The following is a 23,074-nucleotide window of genomic DNA, read 5'->3' as shown; positions in this document are numbered from 1 at the left end:
GGCTGTCCACGTTGGATGTAGAGTCACTGACACACGAGTTGCACAATGTTTTGTAATTTTCAGTGGTCTGCCACTGTTTTAACTGTTTTTAATGCTGATTACATTTAATAAAGTTTATACCATTTGTATACAGGCGGTCCCCTACTTAAGAACACTCGACTTACATACGACCCATAGTTACAAACGGACCTCTGGATATTGGTAATTTATTGTACTTTAGTCCTAGGCTACAATAAACAGCTGTAACAGTTATTAAATGTGTCTGTAATGAAGCTTTAGTGTTAATATTGATTCTTATGACAACCCAACATTTTTTAAATCCAATTGTTGCAGAGACCAAAAAAAGTTCTGGCTGGGATTACAATGATAAAATATACAGTTCCGACTTACATACAAACTCAACTTAAGAACAAACCTACAGTCCCTATCTTGTATGTAACCCGGGGACTGCCTGTACACACCCACTTTGTTCTTTCTGAGTAGTGTATAATCTTATTTGGGATGTGTTTAACCCAATTTTTGTTTATTGCCCCTAAACTGAGCTTTACGAGTTGCCCAAGTATCACTGACAATACTGAACAAGTGCTCACTGGCTGCAGGACAGCAACTGCAAGGAAAAGAGGGCAAACTACGGCACATTCTGCTACTTGTTACTATGCGGAGGAGAAGTGAACAAGGAGTTCCACATAGTGGCTATATTCACTCTCCCTCCCTCATTGCAGTGAGCACAATAGTCAAATAATATCTATATATATATTACAGTAGGGTTGAGAAAGTCTCATACCAATCCGAAATATTGCCACTTATCATTCTGGAATGAAGACACCACCTTCTACCTTAAATCTACCTGCATTGGAGTGCTTTTTTCCTTGTACATATTTTTGAGGACTTGTTTGCCTGGCCCTGGTAGCTTTCAGCCGCCATTGTTTTACAATTGTGCTGCTGAGAACTTTCCTCAAGTATATATTTTTCAGCTACTTAGTATAGGCACAGGAAACATGGTGATATTAGCCAAGTATAGCAATTATGTATTGTCTATGTTTTCACCATTTTGAGAATACATAGATAATGAAGAACAAATTAACTTCATTTCAGAAAATAAGCATAACCACAAGTTTCAAGCTGCTTTTACTTTCTTACTTTTTTCCAGCCGCAAAAAATGTACAGCAATAGCTGTAAAAATAAAGCATTTGCTGTAATAATGTGAATCCAGTGCTTGTTGATGATTCAGTGTAATTGATAACCCAGAATCTATGTAGAGCTGCTCCTAGAGAATAATTGTCTTGACATCACTGTACCCTGTCAATTTTCTGCAATTGCAAACCATTCTTCATATGGTAGGAAAGCTTGGCTTACAGCGGAGGTAGTAAGTCAAGCTATGATTAACATTGATATTTTACAGTAGAAAGGCGGAGCACCAAAAATTGAGCCACTAAAACTAAGACCACACAGCTTCCACAATTGCTCTATAAAGTATCTAGTTACTGCTTTGATTTCTAATGCTAGGTTGTTCGCTATATATTTAAGGAGCTAAAATATTCAGTGTTATCTAGCAAATAGGAGGGCTCAGTTGGGCATACAAGCATTGCTATTTCTTTTCTTTTTTCTTATTATGCATTGTATTATTGAATAATATAAAATAACACATTGGCCTACAACAATAGATTTATGGGTTTCATTTTATTAGAATTTCTTTGCCATCTGCAGGCTTTCTAATTATGATTGCATAAATAAAAACAGTCACCAAGGCAGAATAAGTTACTAGATCATTAAATGATTGTAAGTCACTTTTTATTGCCAGCTGCAGGTGCTAAACATTTTTGTTGAGATGTGAAAAAGGAATTCAAAGAAGCATCATACAAAAAGCTTAAAGATACAACTCAAGATCAAGCCTTCAAGCATGCAATATTTCTGTACAAAGGAAAATTGCAAGTAAGTCAAGAAAATAAAGCAATATATATATTATTTATATAATACATATAATCATTAATAATACATTTATATAATCACCATATACATCCTGTATGTACACTGTGCAGTGTTTATTTGTGGGAAACTAAATTGATTTAATGCTAAATTACATTGAGTTTGAACACAAGACAATATGGGATCTGTGGGCAAGCTAACTGGCCTCAGCTTGAGGGCCATAGTCTGACAGATATTAGTCTCACATCTGGTGAGAGAGATTTTTGTTAAACACTTTCAGAACAGAAAATGCCATAACTTTGAAATTAAAAGGGTGAGCAGCACAAGGTAGGCATCATTCTGTTAGATTTCAAAGGGTAAATCACATATTATAATTTGGTAAAATCACTATAATTTCACAGTTATGCTTTAACCCCTTCAGGACCTGGCCCTTTTTTGTTTTTTCATTTTCATTTTTCACTCCCCATGATCAAAAATCCATAACTTTTTTATTTTTCCATGTACAGAGCTGTGTGACAACTTGTTTTCTGCGTAACAAATTACACTTCATAGAGATGGTATTTATTATTCCATGCCGTGTACTGGAAAGCGGGAAAAAAATTCCAAATGCAGTGAAATTGGTAAAAAAAATGCATTTGTGCCATTTTCTTGTGGGCTTGGATCTTACGGATTTCACTGTCTGCCCCAAATGACATGTCTACTTTATTCTTTGGGTCGGTGCGATTACGGGGACACCAAATTTATATAGGTTTTATAATGTTTTCAGACATTTAAAAAAATTAAAACCTCCTGTACCAAAATTTTTGGGGGGATTTTGCCATCTTCTGGCGCTAATAACTTTTTTATACTTTGGTGTACAGAGCTGTGGGTGGTGTCTTTTGCGGATTTTGATGACGTTTACAATGTTATCAATTTCAATTCGACCTTGTGATCACTTTTTATAAAAAAAAAAATTTTAAATGACAAAAAAGTGCCATTTTCGACTTTGGCCGCGATTTTCCGTTATGGGATTAAACGCAGTGAAAAAATGTTATCATTATTATTATTTTGATAGATCAGGCATTTTCAGACGCGGCGATGCCTAATGTGTTTATGCGGCCGACCCGTGACGTGCTATTACGTCACGTGTCGTGAAAGGGTTAAGATATTTTGATTGTAAAGTCAGTTAAAAACTGCAGCCTTGGTTACTACCTCTTCCTTGTTTGATAAACCTGGTCTTTATTTTTTCTGCCATAAAAGATGAAATGGAAATTGGTGGTTTGCTGTTTACTCAACAGGGTGTTCTGAAGCTGGAACTCAACTTTTGCCCTCTGCTACCATTTCCAGCTAATGCAAAGTTAAATTCCAACAAGTTGGTACATTATGTATGAGGCAGCGGTTGGGAAGTCGAAAGCTTCTTTGGAATGCAGATAGGCAAGCTACAGCTGGGTGGGAACAGCAAAATGTGTGCACAAATGTCACGCACCATATGGTAGGTCTGTGTAGTTGGTCAGGAACCAGTGCACCACCAAGTTCAACACCTGCACAAGGCAAGGGATGTAGATTAACTTGGCTTGGGATGTTCCCCATTGATTTCAATGGGGTTTATGCTTGGGCTGAAGTTCGTGCCGAAGTCCAAGTTCTGAACCAAATTTTCCCCAAAAAATTGGTTGAACCCAAATTTTGACCAACCTACTTATCTCTGCTAAATAAATTACTAGCTTTTTCACGAGATTTATCAAATTTTTAGATTGTCCTTAATTGTTAATATGAATATATTTAATGGTGTTAGGAGATCAACTTGCTTAAATAAGGAACATAAAGTATAGAATATTTCTATATGGGTACTTGAGCATTTTTCATTCCAAATGAGCTAGTCCTTAAAGTCTAGTAAGCGTGAAGAAGAAATGAGTTTGACTGTATTAGTAGCAGAGAGCCCAACAAAGAGGGTCAATGCTTCACTGCCTTCAATGCACAAAGGAGAGCACAAAAGAGAAGACAGTGAAAGCTCAGAATGTGTTATTGACCTGATCAAGTGCGAGGTTGTGTACTTCAATGTAATGGATATAAGACATGCCATAACAACTAATGATATCCTGACATATTGCTGCATTGTAAATACATTTATGGTTTTAGTACTGAAATATTTGAAATCTATCCCCAATGGTGCCATTCAGATCCCAGAGCCTGGCTGCTTACCTTTCCAACCTGCTTATTTCCTTTGCATTTTTATTTATTATCACTCTCCACTTCATGCATCTTATTCTTTTACCATTGTTATCTGTATATTGGCTTTTTTTGTAAACCTTTTGATATTATTATCTTCAAAACATAATGGCCATTGTGCCATCTTATACATTGTATGAGATTTTAGACATATCATCTTTCCTCAGCTTACAGATTATATCGTACATTGTTCTGTCTTGTAGCTTGAAGCTTCATGTACATTCTGTTTTATTTGTCTTTTTGCATTTACCCAGTCATCTGATTGATTTCTGGATTGCTGAATCTAAGAGGAGCTTTTTTAAAGAAAGAAAAAAGATCCAATGCAGTAAAAAAAAAAACCTCATCTGTCTGCGGCAGTTTGTGACTGAATAAGATAAAAAAGTGCCCTAGAAGCTACTCATTAGGAATTCACTAGGAGCTCTATAACAAGGCTGGCAGAAGCTGAAATTGAAGTGGTCTCTGACCTAATTTTCTTCTGCATGAAACATCTGCATGAAGGCATTCTTTGATGTATTCTACTTGGCTCTGTCTACAGTATTGTAGAACATGTTTTTTTCAGGACTGCTTCAGTTTGGAAAATATATTTCTTTGTGTTATTAAAATTACATTTTTGTGTGTCTATGTAGGTTTGATTTCTTGGTTGTATGGCTACAAAAATGTGATATAGTTGAACCACATATTTGGAAATGCAAAGTTAAGGATGCTGATAGGAAATAAGCTCCTTTACATCTTTCGACTTGTTATACTATTGTAAATAGTTATCCAGTACCTATGGTTCACGTTTGAGACTTAAATATAGTACTGGTGGTAACCGACTTAAGGACACCCAACTTACAGATGACCCCTAGTTACAGACGGACCTCTCTACCGCCTGTGACCTCTGGTGAAGTTCTCTGGATGCTTTACTCTAGTTCCAGGCTGTACTGATCAGCTGTAAGGTGCCTGCAATTAAGTTTTATTGATCATCCTTAGTCACATGACAGACAAAAATTTTGAAAATCCAATTGTTAAATTTTGCCTGCAGGTACAATTATAAGATGTAGGCAGACGTTTTATACTTCTATGGATTATTATCGGTGATTTCACCCAATATAGATGTATGATGTCGGGAACCTGGCTGGCTGTGACCTTACTTTGACAAATTTAAGATATACCTGTTCTGACTTACATACAATTTCAACTTAAGCACAAACCTAAAGTACCTCTCTTGTACATAAGCTGGGAACTTCCTATAACTCATGTCATATTATCTGCCATGATATTTTTACAGTATGCCATAGTATTATCATGTATGGTTTTGCTTTACAGTAGGTCTGTATTGCTCCAAAGAATCATAAGAAGACACAAAGACTGTAATGCAGACCTAGAAAATTATACAATTATGCTACCATTATTTATGTGGTCCTGTTAAACATTTTCAATAATGTTTTCAATAGCTTTAGAAGATCCATTCTATTAACTTTACAAGCACAGAAATGACAAAGAACAAAATAAAGAACAAAGGCACATGAGGAAAAAACAGTAATACCAGAAATTACTTCGGTCTCTGTTTTTCGCTGAAAAGCATTGTTAAAAATTTAAATGCAGGGGGGCGTGTCCTGGCTGTGGAGGAAGATGGCAGCACACTGACCTCGTTCCTGCCTTTTCCCCGTTTGCAGCCGAATAACCGCCGTATCCAGCGAACCCATCGGTGACATTAATGGTGGCAAAGCGAAGAGGGGCCGCCCGTACCCCATCTCTGCAGCTTGGCCGGTCCTCTGCCAGAGGGATCGGCAGATATCTCACGGGCCTGGCATCCGTCGCGGCCCCGGCCCCAATTTTGAAAATGGCGGCTGCTGTCCCATCTGTGCCGCAAGCCGAGGCTGCACACGAGGTGGTGGCTCACACACCCGGGACCTCAGGGGGCTCGTCGGATGGCACACCGCTGCTTACCAGGACAGCTCCCAGTGATGGAGAGTGCAGCGTGGAGCTGCTCCACGTATCCAAGATGGCGGACGCGGCAGACAGAGCCGCCGCAGACACCTCCTCAACAGCCCAGCCGTAGCCGGATACCCTCTCCCCACACGCTGATACGGAGGGGAAGATGGATGATGAGCAAACAGACAGGATGGAGCACCTCGGCCCCGCCATGGAGCAGTCCCCTGGTGAATCTGCCTCACCCTCGTCTGCACCTGGATGCCCAACAGCTCTGCTGGAGGCCCCTGTCTGGTCTGGCCGGCCTGATTCTCTGCCCCAGCGGAGCTGCAACTCCCAGGTATTGCCTTCCCTTCCTCCTGCCCTGGCCATAGGCTCACCAGGGCCTACGTCAGTATCAACTGGGCAGCTGAGTAGTGAGGCACAGGGGCCCTATATAACTCCCCCTTCACCAATTGGCCCCTCATGGGCTGAAGAGGTTGAGAACCAGCAGCAGGGCCTAGCTGGCATAGCAGGGACCCATCAGCAGTTAACCCCCTCAGACACCCCTAGATTAGCCACATCACCTGCTCCCCACTCCCCGGTCTTGTGGCCTGACACAGGAGATGATTGGCCGGCAACACCCTCAGCCCATCCCCTATCCATTCTACAGGGCAAAGTATACCTGCCACAGCCTTTTCTCTAGATGGCACTCCTACCGCCCAACACAATATGTGGTCTGAATTACATGCTCTCAGCTCACATCTCCGCACCATACCCACCAGGGATGATATGGAAAGCTACGTGGCTAGATTAGAGCAATCCTACACTGCAGAGCTGAATATGGTGCGGGAAGAGGTTCAACAACTAGGAGCTAGGGTCTCCTCTACAGAGGAAGCTCATAACACACTCACGGAACGTCTGAATGTGCATGACGTTGCCATATCTACACACACCTATCAACTACAACACTTGGCAGATCAGTTGGATGATGCTGAAAACAGAGGCTGTCGCAACAACATTAGGGTGCAAGGTCTCCCAGAGGCCATGGAAGCTCCTATGCTACATGATACTCTGCGCCAAATACTTAACTCCTTACTGGAAGTGCCAGCAGACACACCACTGGAACTAGATCGAGCTCATCGCTCCCTTCAGGCTCGACCCTCGATGCATGACCAGCCCAGAGATGTTATATGCCGAGTACACCGCTTCCAACTCAAAGACACTAAAGCACGCCTGGCTGGAAACATCACTTCACATCAAGGGGCTAGCCTTCAATTACTGCTGGATCTGTCCCGGTTGACTTTGTTCAAACAAAGAGCCTTTAAGCCCCTGCTGGACGAATTACAGCAAAGAGATATTCCTTACACCTGGGGATTTCCGTTCTGCCTACAGATAAGACGGGCGGACCGAAGATATGTTGCGAGCCATCCCAGAGATATTCCTACTCTAGCTGCTGCATTGGACATCCCAACCCCGGTCATCACAGAGTGGCCTGGCTTACCCACACCTGGGCATCTGTTGAACCCCCCTCCCTTAGGGTAACCCCCCCGACAGCGAGCATGTCGCGGCAATGGGCGTAGAGGGCCTCGCCGGGGGCAAGACCCTGGGCCTCAGCCTATGGGCTGACTCCTTGAATCTCTTTATTCTTGTTAATAGAGAACTGCTGGCACACAGTACACCAGATGCCTTTCTATGTGTTTGAAGTATTTGCATTATATGTTGTTATGAAAGGCCCGCACTGGGCTGCAGCCTTTAAACAGGCATCAAGCCGAATTAGGTCTAGTCAGCAGGGCCATGCTGCTTTGATACTATTTTGATCCGGTTTAAAAACTCCATTCAATCAAAACTCCATTGATTACTTATCCTGTTATCTCCTCTCCCCCCTCCCAGTTCCTGCCCCCCCTTCACCCATCCCCCTTAATGCTGGATACGTTCAGAGGTAACAATATTCTCTTTTTGTGTAAGATTCGGTTGCGACGGGGGGCGGCGATATCCTCCACAGTTAGTTTACTACCCACAGGGGATTCCAAGGGCAGCTGGTCTGTCTACGGTATTGTAGCTGTTATTTCCCCAACGCAACCTTTGTGTTTGTGTTTATTTGTCTAGTTTTGTGTTAGTATTGTTCCATTTTTTCTTCTTTTTTCTTTTTTCCTCTTACTCTCCCTCTCTTCAGATGGAAGCCTTGAAATTTTGCTCCTTTAATGTCAGGGGGCTAAATGTTCCTCAGAAACGCTCACAAATTTTGTATGACATGCATAAGCGACGGTTAAATATTCTGTTTCTACAGGAGACGCATTTCAAGTCCACCGGCGTGCCCAACATCCAGGACCGGAATTACCCGCACTGGTTCCACAGCGCTAACCCAGAGGCGAAGTCAAAAGGAGTATCGATAGCCCTTCATAGGTCTTTGCCTCATGAAGTAATTGCCTCGCAGACGGATGACTCTGGTCGTTATGTCTTCTTGAAGGTAAAAGTTATGGGACAAGTGTTGACTCTCGCCACCTGGTACTTACCTAACCACAACCCTATCCCAATCTGTAAGACATTCTTAGCAGCGCTTTCGGAATTTGCCGAAGGTCATTTAGTGATAGGGGGAGATTTTAATTTCCCACTAGATCCCTCAGTTGACACCTCGACAGGCCGGAGCTCTACTCCTCAGAGTCAGATTAGATCCCTTAAACGGGACCTGCAGGCCCTCCAGCTCCTAGATATATGGCATATTTTACATCCCAATGTTAATCATTATTCATATTTTTCACCCGTGCACAGCTCCTATAGCCGTATTGACTTTTTCCTCATGAGCCATAATGCACTGACATGGGCCCCAACAGCAGAAACGGGAAACATATTATTCTCAGACCATGCCCCCGTATTTCTGACTTTGACAATGCCACAAAACACTCGCCCCCCATGGACTTGGCGGTTAAATGATAATCTTCGGAGGGACTCTTTGTGCACCACTGACATCAAGGAATGCATCAATACCCACATCCAAACACAAGCCACTAATAACCTAATTCCTTTACCACATCAATGGGAGAATCTTAAAAGTAATCTAAGGGATATCTTTGTTAGACATGGTACTCGCCTCAAAAGGGAGAACCTTGCCCGGGTGGAGACTCTCACTTCCCAAATACAGAACCTTGAAATCCGTCACAAGGCCTCTTTATCCCAAGAGGTATTGGCTGAACTGATGTTGGCTAGGGAATCCCTGAGATCAATTTTAGATTAGAAATACCTCCAGCATTGGGCACGACTCCAAAGTTATTTATACGATCACGCAAATAAATGTGGCCGCCACTTGTCCCGCCTTCTTCATCCCAGATCCCTCACTTCGTACATACCTAAAATCAAAGGCTCGAGGGGACGGAGGTTTACCACCCTGCTGACATGTGTGATAGTTTCTCCTCTTACTACTCCTCCCTGTACGCCTTGAAGGAACCTGCCTTACATAAGGCAGATCCCTCATACGAGGCCCAGGTGGACTCATACATATCTGAAACCAGCCTACCTGAAGAGGTGGTCACTGCTCTAGAACGGGAGATTGAACCAGCAGAGGTCTCAGCTGTCATTAAACTCACTCCAGCAGGGAAAAGCCCCGGCCCCGATGGATTTACGCCAGCCATTTACAAACAATTTAGGGAGTTATTGTCTCTTTTGTTGGCCTGGATTCCCGGTTCGGGCCTTGGAGGCTCATATTAGTGTGCTGCCCAAGCCGGGGAAGGACCCGTCTCTCCCTGCCAGCTACCGTCCCATCTCTTTGATCAATGTGGACGTCAAATTGTTTGCTAAAGTTTTAGCGGAGAGACTGGCCCCTCGCTGCCTTCAGTAATACACACCGACCAGGAGGGATTTGTTCTGGGACGAGAAGCCAGAGACAATTTGAACAAGACCTTCCTTTTAATGTCTCAGGCAAGAGCGAGATCGCTTCCGGCCTGCTTGTTGTCTATTGATGCAGAAAAGGCCTTCGATTGGGTCCACTGGGGTTTCATGGAGGCAGCGCTGAAACAGGCCCAAATTTTTTAGGGAAAATCCTTGCATTGTACTCCAGCCCAACTGCGAAAGTCAGGGTAAATGGCAATCTGTCTTCTTCATTTAAGATCAAAAACGGGACTAGACAGGGGTGCCCTTTATCCCCCTTGTTATATGTAATAGTAATGGAACATTTGGCTGTTGCCATAAGAAACAATCCCAATATCCATGGCATTCATATGGGATCCCGCCATTGCAAGGCAGCATTATACGCTGATGATTTATTATTGTACGTGTCACAACTGAGGCTTTCTTTTCCGTCCCTCATCCAGGAATTTAAGAGATACAGCACACTCAGTAATTTTAAAATTAATTACTCCAAATCAGAGGCTCTAAACGTCTCCCTTCCTCAGGCAGAAGTGCAACACATAATGGATAACTTCCCGTTTCAGTGGCAGCAGACATCCATTCGGTATCTGGGCATTTCGGTTCCTACTGAACTGTCTAGGTTATATACCCTCAATTACCTACCCCTTCTTGAGCGCACCCTGGGAGACTTACAGCGCTACAATAGAAAGAAACTGTCATGGTTTGGCAGGATCAACGTCTTCAAAATGGATATTCTCCCTCGGTTCCTGTACGTCTTGCAGGGCGTGCCCATTAATCCCCCAGCTACATTTTACAGAACACTGCGCTCTGCCATGCTATGATTTATATGGGACTCTGGTAGACCCAGAGTGAGTTGGAGAGTTCTCATCCGCCACAAATCCAGAGGGGGCGCCGGTCTTCCTGATCTAAAACTGTACCACCAGGCCTCAATGATTATGAGACTCTTAGACTGGCATTTCCACTCCACTACTAAACAATGGGTGTCCATGGAACAAACCTACTCTCCGGTTTTACTTAAACTCCTCCCGTGGATTTCCCCGGAGTCTGTTTCTCCCCTTCCTCCTCAGGCTACCCTTCTGAAAGACGCCTTGCGGCTGTGGAGATCGTTGACCTCTAGAGATTTCCTATCCCGTCAGCACAGCCCTCTCACACCAATATTCCGGAACCCTGGCTTTCCTCTTGGAATGTCAAAATTGTCGTTTTTGGGTTGGGGAATCCTTGATGACCCCAGACTATATGATATTCTAAAAGGTTCTCCCTTGCCAACCCTGGCAGATTTCCATCCTCAACCTGAAGTGACTAATCCATCATGGTTTGAATACTCACAATTCCGATCCTTCATAGCTAAAGCTGGCACCACCGCCGCTTATACGGATTCTCTTACAGAATTCGAGGGACTATTTCGTATATCGTCCGCCCCTTCTCATGTTATCTCGCAAATTTATTTGCTTCTATCCCAGGGCCCTGACATAGCTGAGCTCTCTTTTGTTAAGGGTTGTGAGCGCGACCTAGACAATGCCCAATCAGAACAAGACTGGCAGTGCTCCTTCCTCTTCACCCATAAGCTGTCCTCTGCTTGTGCTGCTCACAAGGTTATAAGATTGTGCCTAGGTGTTACCGTGTGCCGACAGTGCTCCACTTGGCTTTTCCATCTGTTTCAGACTCTTGTTGGCGCTGTGGAGGAGAGAAGGGCGATATGCTGCACGTTTGGTGGACTTGCGATGCTCTCCGAAATTTCTGGGATCAGGTATTTACTACATATCGGCAGATGACAGATTCACAGGTAACAGCTTCCCCAGAGGAAGCATTGCTGTCAATGCTCCCAGGACCCATTAGCTTACAGAAAAAAAATATATTGCGGTTTTGCCTCATTGCGGCCAGAGCAGTGATCCCCAGGCATTGGTGATCCACTGTATGCCCTTCTATGTCTGAATGGGCCCAGGAGATGTTGGCGCTGGCTCGCATGGAAGAGCTAGCAGCAATCACGCCGGAGGCGTATGCAAGATATACCCATGTTTGGCGTCCTTGGTTAGGGTTTAAAGAATCCGAGAATTTTAAGGATCTGCTCGGGGGTTAGACGGTTGAGGAACCAGGTCTTCTTTCTCTCTCCTTTGATCATTTCTTTCTCTCTAAACATCTGTACCCCCTACAGCTTTACCCATACATGTTTGTTTTCCTCCTGTATGATAAGATCGTAAAGATTCAGATGGGGTTTCGCTCTTAGATATAGCGGAAATTCCCACAGGAGCGGTTATTTGTAAAAAAAAAAATGCAAAGTTCAAAAAATTCATATTTTAAGATGGCCATATATTGCATTTTGCCTCATGTACTGCAACATAATAATACATTGTAATTCTCTGTACTACTTACTGTTTTTGACAATCACTTCTCCAATATTTTCCCATTGGCGATTGTTATGTCATCATACACACACAGAAATATGCATAAATGCACAATATAACCCAGTTCCTTGAAGTAAGTGCTGCCATCCAAGGGGGTCAGGAAAAAAGAGAGATTTCTAGTTTAACCCAAGAGCCATGACTTGACCCTAGGACCACTCAGTGTGTGCAGGGACAGAATCTCACACCTGGTTCCTGAGCTAAAAAGCTGAATATCACTGAATGCTATCAGTATATACTATATCCATTTACTCTGTATGTAATGTCGAAACATAGAGCAGAGTGTCCAGTTAGGTTCTCCTGAAACAGAACCTTATAGGTTTTACAAAAAAGTAATCCCAGAAGTTCATTACCTTTAAAGCTCGGAATAAAGTGGGAATGTTATCTCAGTGAAAAGCTTGCCAGAACAGTTTAATGTTTCAAGGGCTGTAGGCTGACTGAGCAAATGAAACATCTTGATGTAACCTGCACAAGCAGAGTGAGTTGATGAAGCAGAAACTGAATGAAGGAAAAAGTTACTTGGAGAATTTCTGGTCATGTTCTTTGAGCGTCAACTAAGGTGCATTGATTCAACAAAAAGCTGAGTTGGTTAAATTAAAACAGTAACATGACACATATAATTCTATGCAGCCTTGGGAGTGATACTTATTACACCCTGGTGATTGTTTAGCAATTGCCTTTTGTATGAGAGTTTTAAGTGTCTGTATAATAGTAATTTTTTTTAAGCTTCGCCAAAGTAGTAAAGAGTAAAGGAGTATTAATGTGAACTTCTGTTGTAGTTCTAAACATATATTTCAACATTTTTTGTCGAATCAAACTTTAAAGGGGGTCATCTATCTTTAGTCAGGACACTTGTGGTTAACTTTTTTGGTTATTCTTGATTTTCGCATTCTTCGATTTATCTTACAGGTATATGTGCCTGTTGGGTTTTTGCGCCTTTTTTTTTTTTACATACTTTGCAGTGCTCTTCAAACTTTTGCCTTGTCTGGTCGGGAATGGAGTTTATTTGCACCAAAATTTCGACTTTTTATGTCCACATCTGGATTTTAAATACATATAAGGTGCAACACTGAAAAATTCTTGCATATTTTGAAAAAATGTTCAAATGCGCCAAAGAAAGTCGCAAACATAACAGAAAAAAATATAAAGCAAATGTTGCTACTTACAAAACACATATGCATCTGAAGTGTTTGATGCGGCCTGTTAAGGAGGTCGCACTGGTTTCGGACGCCATCTTGACTACTGTCCGCCATCTTAGATACAGCGGCCACCTTGGGGCGGGGGGTATGCTTCCCTTTTAGAACCTATAGAGTTAAATGTTTTAATTCAGCTATTTTTCTCATTTAAAATGTTGTTTGCCTTTTCACAATATCCTTGGCATTTCTTACCGTCCTTCGGGCCTCTGTATTCTTGTTATTTATTTTGGTTATGAAGAAGCTTCTAGGAGCCATTGTGTAGATAAGCATGGCTGTAAACAAGGCCTAGTCATTTTTCCCAGAATGTGCTGGTACAAAAACATAATGGCCAATAGAATCTAAGTCCTTATCTCCATTCATACAACACCCCTTTGATGACTCTTCTGTCTGATATATATTATGCATTTTGATTATTAAAGAGGAGAAGATCTTGACTAAGAGATTGACATGTCTTGGTCTCTATGTTCAATCAAGGGTTAATTAGGACTCACCTTACAAAAGTCAAGAGGGCTGTTGGGGCCCTGCATAAAAATCCCTAACAGGCCCCAGCTTACATTTACAAAGACAATTCTATCACAGTGCGGGGGGGGGGGGAGCGTAAAAACAAGAAAGGAGCTGTACTTACCCCGTCTAGTACTTTGGTCCAACAATGTGCCTGCCATCACACTTGGACTGTATGTATACAGCAAACATCACAACCAATATATATGTGTGAAGAACACATTGCAGATGTATGTAATCATCTGCAATGTGTTCTTTACACACATATATAGAGTTCTTCACATGCTATTTTGTTTGCACCGTTCCGCGCGTATCTCCCAACAAGTAAGCAGATGTGCCGAACATCTGTAATCTATTCTTCACTGTGTTCTTCACTGTGTTTTTCACTTAAATGATCCTGTGTTCACTGTGTTCACTGTTTTTATTCTATTCTTCACTGTTCTTCACTGTTTTTTTAATTAAATGCTCGATCTCGAGCAGGGGAATTATTCATGTCACCTAGCAATCCATCCGTTTAAAACGCATTGCACTCGCATTGCACTTGCATTGCTTGCGAGTGCAATGCGTTTTTTAATGCATCTCCATAGAGTTGAATGGGGCGGGAAAAACGCGCATGAAACGCAAAAGTAGAGCATGCTGCGATTTTGACGCGTGTCAAAACAAACGCATGCACGCACGTGAAAAACAACGCAAATGAGGAAAGGCCCATTGGAAACAATGGGACAGAGTGCAATGCAAGTTCTGCGCGTCAAAAGCACGCGCAGAACTCACGCGTGAAAAACGCTAGTGTGGAAGGTGCCTAACACTTACAGGTTGCAGGCAGAGGCTGCACAGAGAGCGTGGTGGTTGTGTCATCACTGCTGTATACAAACACGCCGCTGTCCCGGAGCACTAGGAGGGGTAAGCACAACTGCTTTCTTGTTTTTACAGTCTTCTCCCTCCACTAGTAAAAAAGAAATGCAAACCTGGACAACCACTTTGATCATGAAGGCCATGTATATTATATATAGATATGTGTATCTAGAGTCCATGGTAGCAGGAGAATATTTACACATATTTCATTTATAGATATGTGTATCTATATATAATACACAGACTTTTATAATTACATGAAATCAGAACCAAAACCAAGCTCAGTGTTGTGTATTAAGTGGATAATTGTTGGATAATGTGTAATACCAGCACTTACTGTACATCCAGCAACTCACACATGACTTCTTTGGTCAGAGGATTTCTCTGGAGGATGTTTCGGCTTCTACCAGATGAGAAATCAGCTTTGAAGATTTAGAAAAATAAAAAGTTATGCCTGCACTGCAGGTTTCCTGCACCACCACATAACATCCATGTCACCCTGCACCCTACATTACATCCATGTCACGCTGTACCCCCACATTACATCCAAGTCACACTGAACCCCCACATAACATTCATGTAACACTGCACCCCACATTACATCCATGTCACACTGCACCCCCACATAACATTCATGTCACACTGCACCCCCAGATTACATCCATGTCACGCTGCACCACCACATTACATCCATGTCACCCTGCACCCACATTACATCTATGTCCCACTGCACCCCCCACATGACATCCATGTCACGCTGCACTGCCACATTAGATCCACATCACATCGCACCCACACATCACACCCATGTCACACTGCACCCCACATTACATCCGTGTCTTGCTAAACCCCATGTTCACCCCCTACACCCCACATTACATCCATGTCACATTGCACCCCCACATTACATCTATGTCCACTGCACCCCACATTCTCCCCCTGCACCCAATATTACAACCATGTCGCACTGCACCCCTTAACTCCGACATTAGATCCATGTCACCCTGCACCCTCACATAACATCCATGTCATGCTGCACCTCCCATTACATCCATGTCGCACTGCGCCACACATTTCCTCCATGTCACTTTGTACCCATATTACATCCATATCAAACTGCACCCACACTTTACATCTGTCACGCTGCACCCCACATTACATCCATGTCACACTGCACCCCCACATAACATTCATGTCATACTGCACCCCATGTTCTCCCCCTGCAACCCCACAAAACATCCATGTCACACTGCACCCCATGTTCTCCCCCTACAACCCCACATAACATCCATGTCAAACTGCACCCCACATTCTTCCTCTTCCTCTTCATCCCTCATTCTCCACCTGCACTTCCACATCACATCCATGTCACACTGCACCTCACATTCTCATCCCCATTGTTCAGGCTGCTTTTGCGTCACTTCCCATACCTTGTCTCAGCAACACATACACTCACCGGCCACTTTATTAGGTACACCATGCTAGTAGAGAATAAAGTTCTAAAAATGTATTGCTATTTTTAAAGCTTGTTTAGACAAATGCCTACAAACCAAACAAGGTTTAGACACTCAATATACACTCACCGGCCACTTTGTTAGGTACACCATGCTAGTAACGGGTTGGACCCCCTTTTGCCTTCAGAACTGCCTCAATTCTTCATGGCATAGATTCAACAAGGTGCTGGAAGCATTCCTCAGAGATTTTGGTCCATATTGACATGATGGCATCACACAGTTGCCGCAGATTTGTCGGCTGCACATCCATGATGCGAATCTCCCGTTCCACCACATCCCAAAGATGCTCTATTGGATTGAGATCTGGTGACTGTGGAGGCCATTTGAGTACAGTGAACTCATTGTCGTGTTCAAGAAACCAGTCTGAGATGATTCCAGCTTTATGACATGGCGCATTATCCTGCTGAAAGTAGCCATCAGATGTTGGGTACATTGTGGTCATAAAGGGATGGACAGGGTCAGCAACAATACTCAGGTAGGCTGTGGCGTTGCAACAATGCTCAATTGGTACCAAGGGGCCCAAAGAGTGCCAAGAAAATATTTCCCACACCATGACACCACCACCACCAGCCTGAACCGTTGATACAAGGCAGGATGGATCCATGCTTTCATGTTGTTGACGCCAAATTCTGACCCTACCATCCGAATGTTGCAGCAGAAATCGAGACTCATCAGACCAGGCAAATTTTTTCCAATCTTCTACTGTCCAATTTCGATGAGCTTGTGCAAATTATAGCCTCAGTTTCCTGTTCTTAGCTGAAAGGAGTGGCACCCGGTGTGGTCTTCTGCTGCTGTAGCCCATCTGCCTCAAAGTTTGACGTACTGTGCATTCAGAGATGCTCTTCTGCCTACCTTAGTTGTAATGGGTGGCGATTTGACTCACTGTTGCCTTTCTATCAGCTCGAACCAGTCTGCCCATTCTCCTCTGACATCTGGCATCAACAAGGCATTTCCGCCCTCAGAACTGCCGCTCACTGGATGTTTTTTCTTTTTTGGACCATTCTCTGTAAACCCTAGAGATGGTTGTGCGTGAAAATCCCAGTAGATCAGCAGTTTCTGAAATACTCATACCAGCCCTTCTGGCACCAACAACCATGCCACGTTCAAAGGCACTCAAATCACCTTTCTTCCCCATACTGATGCTCGGTTTGAACTGCAGGAGATTGTCTTGACCATGTCTACATGCCTAAATGCACTGAGTTGCCGCCATGTGATTGGCTGATTAAAAATTAAGTGTTAACGAGCAGTTGGACAGGTGTACCTAATAAAGTGGCCGGTGAGTGTACATCAGACTGTACCTGGGATCTTCCTGTGTTGCTCCTCCCACACAAAAGTCACATGGTCATGACCTAATGGAAGGTCCTTCAGATCACCATATCTACTGCAGGTAATAAAGTTGGTGCTGCTCCACTATCGCCCGCCACCGACCAACTGCCAGCCAGCACATAAACACGGTCCTGTTAACATGTTATTGTACTTTTTTGTTTATGTTCTTTAATCCGCTTTGTATAATTGTATCCTGCTTTTTACCTACTCTCAATAAAACCAGTTTTTAAAAAATGTTAAGCTGTACAAGAGAGCATAGGTTAAAATTGTATTTTTGAAATCACTTATAATAAAATTATACATGTCATCTGTTTTAATTTATTATGATAAATTGGGAAAAAATGTATGGCCAGTGGGAAATTATTCACCGAGTCTGTGTTGCTGCCAATTTGTTTAATAGCTGTCATCTTGCCCATCTAGAAAAAGTAAAAGTTATTCTAAAATTACTAGCTGTGTATTAAACTTTGGAAAACCCATCTACCAAACATCATATATAAGTGGTGATCTTTTAATTGGGCATACTGTATGTTACATTGTGACTAGAGATGAGCGAGCACTAAAATGCTCGGGTACTCGTTATTCGAGACGGACTTTTCCCGATGCTCGAGTGCTCGTCTCGAATAACGAGCCCCATTGAAGTCAATGGGAGACTCGAGCATTTTTCAAGGGGACCAAGGCTCTGCACAGGGAAGCTTGGCCAAACACCTGGGAACCTCAGAAAAGGATGGAAACACCACGGAAATGGACAGGAAACAGCAGGGGCAGCATGCATGGATGCCTCTGAGGCTGCTTAATCGCACCATTATGCCAAAATTATGGGCAACAGCATGGCCATGACAGAGGGACAGAATGAAGCTAGATAGCATCTAAAACATCCAATAATTGACCCTGACACTATAGGGGACTTCATGCAGAGGCAGCGGCAGCAGCGGCAGGCTAGAGAGTGGCATGGCGACATACCCTAAATGGACTCAGGCTTCAAACCAATGGGTGGCAGAGAGGAACCAAAGGAGGTGAGCAAGAAGCGCTCAAATAATATCGGTACATGATAAAAGTTTGCCAGTATATTTTGTGGATTACACAGCAGGGTGGCGACAAAGTTAACATGGAAGCCATGAAAACAACCCAAAATTCTGCCTGACACAGCTCGTTTGATAAGGGGACCATGCATGGAGGCAGTGAACTAGTAGTAGATTAAAGGTGCTGCAGTTAAAACTATGTTAGTTGGATCTTGGGATGGAGCTGGCGCGCCGCTGCCAGGCGAGCTTTCGCCAATCCAAGCCCCTGTCTCTAGGCTACTCCCCAAACAGCACTTCTAAGAACCTTTTGTATAAGATCAAGTGTAATAGCGTTCTTATAAGTTTAGGATATGGCGGGTGAGGGGAATGGAAACAGATGCGCAAGAAGCGCTGAAATAATATTGGTAAATGATAAAAGTTTGCCAGTATATTTTGTGGATTACACAGCAGGGTGGCGACAAAGTTAACAAGTTTGTTGTGGAAGCCATGAAAACAACCCAAAATTATGCCTGACACAGCTCGTTTGATAAGGGGACCATGTATGCCTACAGTTCATGCCAGTCGCTGCTCTGGCTGCCAGTCTCCTTTCGAATACAGTTTAAAATAATAACCCTCATCCATAAAGCTCTGTATAATGCTGCACCCCCCTACCTCTCCTCTCTTATCTCAGTCTATCGCCCAACCCGTGCTCTTAGATCCGCCAGTGATCTTAGATCAACCTCTACCCTAGTGCGGACCTCCCACTCGCGTCTCCAAGACTTCTCTAGAGCTGCACCAATTCTATGGAATGCTCTGCCCCGGACTATCAGACTAATACCTAACCTCCAAAGTTTCAAACGTGCTCTTAAAACCCATTTCTTTAGGCAAGCCTATAACACTCATTAACTGCATGAAGTTTTAACTCTTCTACTAACCCGTCCTGTGTCGTCCTCCCATCTGTTATCCAGCAACCAACAGGCACCAGACTTCTATGCAGTCCCATTCACCCTGGACCCTGACGGCTGAGTGGTTCAAGCGACAGCAATTCCATTTATTATATTTTGTTCTATTCCCTAAGAAGAATGGCTTGACCATTAAAAATTCTTTTACCTCGTGTTACCCCATCATCTTCATAAACCGTAAGCTCTGGCGAGCAGGGACCTCACTCCTGTTGTTCCATACAAATGTTGTGCTCTGTTACATTACATTTGTATTTGTTTCCTATGATTTGTAAAGCGCTACGGAATATGATGGCGCTATATAAATAAAGATTATTATTATTATTATTATTATTATTATGGAGGCAGTGAACTAGTAGTAGATTAAAGGTGCTGCACTTAAAACTATGTTAGTTGTATCTTGGGATGGAGCTGGCGCTCCGCTTCCAGGCGAGCTTTCGCCAATCCAAGCCCCTGTCTCTAGGCTACTCCCCAAACAGCACTTCTAAGAACCTTTTGTATAAGATCAAGTGTAGTAGCGTTCTTATAAGTTTAGGATATGGCGGGTGAGGGGAATGTAAACAGAAGCGCAAGAAGCGCTGAAATAATATTGGTAAATGATAAAAGTTTGCCAGTATATTTTGTGGATAACACAGCTGGGTGGCGACAAAGTTAACAACTTTGATGTGGAATCCATGAAAACAACCCAAATTTCTGCCTGACACACCTCGTTTGATAAAGGGACGATGTATGGAGGCAGCTATATGGACGACTTTTGGAGGTAGCAATGGAGACAACGTGTGGAGGCTGCTATGGAGACAATTTAATTTGGATAGTGCCTGTATGTGGCAGTCCAAAAAAGTTTTCAAACCAGAGGAGCAGGTAGGTGGCCCTCCAGAAAAATGGAATAGATTGAGTGCCTGTATGTGGCAGTCCAAAAAAGTTTACAAACCAGAGGAGCAGGTAGGTGGCCCTCCAGAAAAATGGAATAGATTGAGTGCCTGTATGTGGCAGTCCAAAAAAGTTTTCAAACCAGAGGAGCAGGTAGGTGGCCCTCCAGAAAAATGGAATAGATTGAGTGCCTGTATGTGGCAGTCCAAAAAAGTTTTCAAACCAGAGGAGCAGGTAGGTGGCCCTCCAGAAAAATGGAATAGATTGAGTGCCTGTATGTGGCAGTCCAAAAAAGTTTTCAAACCAGAGGAGCAGGTAGGTGGCCCTCCAGAAAAATGGAATAGATTGAGTGCCTGTATGTGGCAGTCCAAAAAAGTTTTCAAACCAGAGGAGCAGGTAGGTGGCCCTCCAGAAAAATGGAATAGATTGAGTGCCTGTATGTGGCAGTCCAAAAAAGTTTTCAAACCAGAGGAGCAGGTAGGTGGCCCTCCAGAAAAATGGAATAGATTGAGTGCCTGTATGTGGCAGTCCAAAAAAGTTTTCAAACCAGAGGAGCAGGTAGGTGGCCCTCCAGAAAAATGGAATAGATTGAGTGCCTGTATGTGGCACTCCCAAAAATTGTTTAAAACAGAGGACCGGGTCGGTGGCCCTCCAGAAAAATTAAATGCATAAAATACTATAGCTAGAGCCAGTGGGCCCTGTCAAAAAATAGCCAGTTTCCTCTGCTTTACTGTACAAAGAGGAGGAGAAAGAGGAAAATGAGGAGGAGGAGGAGTGGATAAATTATTCAGGTTGAGCTTCCTTCACCTGGTGGAGATTGGAAATTATGAGAAATCCAGGCTTTATTCATCTTAATAAGCGTCAGCCTGTCAGCGCTGTCAGTCGACAGGCGTGTACGCTTATCGGTGATGATGCCACCAGCTGCACTGAAAACCCGCTCGGACAAGACGCTAGCGGCAGGGCAGGCAAGAACCTCCAAGGCGTACAGCGCCAGTTCGTGCCACATGTCCAGCTTTGAAACCCAGTAGCTGTAGGGAGCTGTGTGATCATTTAGGACGATGGTATGGTCAGCTACGTACTCCCTCACCATCTTTCTGTAAAGATCAGCCCTACTCTGCCGAGACTGGGGACAGGTGACAGTGTCTTGCTGGGGTGACATAAAGCTGGCAAAAGCCTTGTAAAGCGTACCCTTGCCAGTGCTGGACAAGCTGCCTGCTCGCCTACTCTCCCTCGCTACTTGTCCCGCAGAACTACGCACTCTGCCGCTAGCGCTGTCAGAAGGGAAATACTGTTTCAGCTTGTGCACCAGGGCCTGCTGGTATTCATGCATTCTCAGACTCCTTTCCTCTCCAGGGATGAGAGTGGAAAGATTTTGCTTGTACCGTGGGTCCAGGAGAGTGAACACCCAGTAATCGGTGCTGGAATAAATTCTTTGAACGCGAGGGTCACTGGATAGGCAGCCTAGCATGAAATCTGCCATATGCGCCAGAGTACCAACGCGTAAGAATTCACTCCCCTCACTGGCCTGACTGTCCATTTCCTCCTCCTCCAACTCCTCCAACTCCTCTTCTTCTGCCCATACACGCTGAACAGTGAAGGACTCAACAATGGTCCCCTCTTGTGTCTCGCCAACATTCTCCTCCTCTTCCTCCTCATCCTCCTCCACCTCCACCTCCTCCGATATGCGCTGAGAAACAGACCTAAGGGTGCTTTGGCTATCAACAAGGGAATCTTCTTCCCCTGTCTCTTGTGACGAGCGCAAAGCTTCCGACTTCATGCTGATCAGAGATTTTTTCAACAGGCCAAGCAGCGGGATGGTGAGGCTGATGATGGCGGCATCGCCACTGACCATCTGTGTTGACTCCTCAAAGTTACTCAGCACCTGACAGATATCAGACATCCACGTCCACTCCTCATTGTAGACTTGAGGAAGCTGACTGACCTGACTACCAGTTCTGGTGGAAGTTGACATCTGGCAGTCTACAATCGCTCTGCGCTGCTGGTAAACTCTGGATAACATGGTCAGTGTTGAATTCCACCTCGTGGGCACGTCGCACAACAGTCGGTGAGCGGGCAGTTGGAGGCGGCGCTGCGCTGCCCTGAGAGTGGCAGCATCTGTGCTGGACTTCCTGAAATGCGCACAGATGCGGCGCACCTTCGTGAGCAAATCAGACAGATTGGGGTATGTCTTGAGGAAACGCTGAACTATCAGATTTAACACATGGGCCAGGCATGGCACATGTGTCAGTCTGCCGAGTTGCAGAGCCGCCACCAGGTTACGGCCGTTGTCACACACAACCATGCCTGGCTTCAGGTTCAGCGGTGCCAGCCACAGATCAGTCTGCGCCGTGATGCCCTGTAAAAGTTCTTGGGCGGTGTGCCTTTTATCGCCTAGGCTCAGCAGTTTGAGCACCGCCTGCTGTCGCTTAGCGACGGCACTGCTGCTGTGCCTAGAGCTACCGACTGATGGCGCCATGCCCACGGATGGTAGTTCGGAGGAGGAGGTGGAGGAGGGGTGGGAGGAGGAGGAGGCATAGTAGGCCTGAAACACCTGGACCGAGGTAGGCCCCG

The sequence above is a fragment of the Engystomops pustulosus genome, chromosome 1 (assembly GCF_040894005.1).
Source record: "Engystomops pustulosus chromosome 1, aEngPut4.maternal, whole genome shotgun sequence".
NCBI lineage: Eukaryota > Metazoa > Chordata > Amphibia > Anura > Leptodactylidae > Engystomops > Engystomops pustulosus.
This window is presented reverse-complemented; position numbering follows the sequence as displayed.